The following is a 697-nucleotide window of genomic DNA, read 5'->3' on the forward strand; positions in this document are numbered from 1 at the left end:
AATCTTAATAAGTTTAAATTTTCATACAGAATAAAAGAAAACTATATGTAAACTATATGCTTATGGAATTCTAGCCTAGCTGGGAATCATTGAAGGCCTTGAGATTAGCCTGCTTATGGAACTCTAGCCTAGCTGGGAACCATTGAAGCCTTTGAGATGATTTTGCTTATGGAACTCTAGCCTAGCTGGGAACCATTGAAGCCTTTGAGATTATTTTGCTTATGGAACTCTAGCCTAGCTGGGAACCACTGAAGCCGTTGAGATTAGCCTGCTTATGGAACTCTAGCCTAGCTGGAATTAAGGAAAACTAAAAGAAAATTGAATGATCCGGCAAGGAGTCGGAGGAAAACAAGGAAAAATCTAACATTCTCTTACTAATTATAAGGCTGTAGATACAGGCCACGGTAGTTGGGGTTTCACGGCCTCAGCTACTGCCACTATGGCATCTATCTATCTAGTATGACATCCCAATCACACGAATGTTACCAGGAAACCATCCCTCCCTGAAACCCTCTGCCTCCCTTAGGAGTACGTGGGTCACAGAGTTAGCATGACATGTGCAATGATACTGTTATGCCCGAGTGGCAGTAGCTGTGGCCGTGAAGCCCCAACTACCGTGGCTTGTATCTTTTTATTTGTCATTAATTCTATAGAAAATAATATGTTCTTAATGCGAATATTTTGCGACAACAACAAG

Source organism: Eurytemora carolleeae, unplaced genomic scaffold, assembly GCF_000591075.1.
Source record: "Eurytemora carolleeae unplaced genomic scaffold, Eaff_2.0 scaffold1858, whole genome shotgun sequence".
Classification (NCBI taxonomy): domain Eukaryota; kingdom Metazoa; phylum Arthropoda; class Copepoda; order Calanoida; family Temoridae; genus Eurytemora; species Eurytemora carolleeae.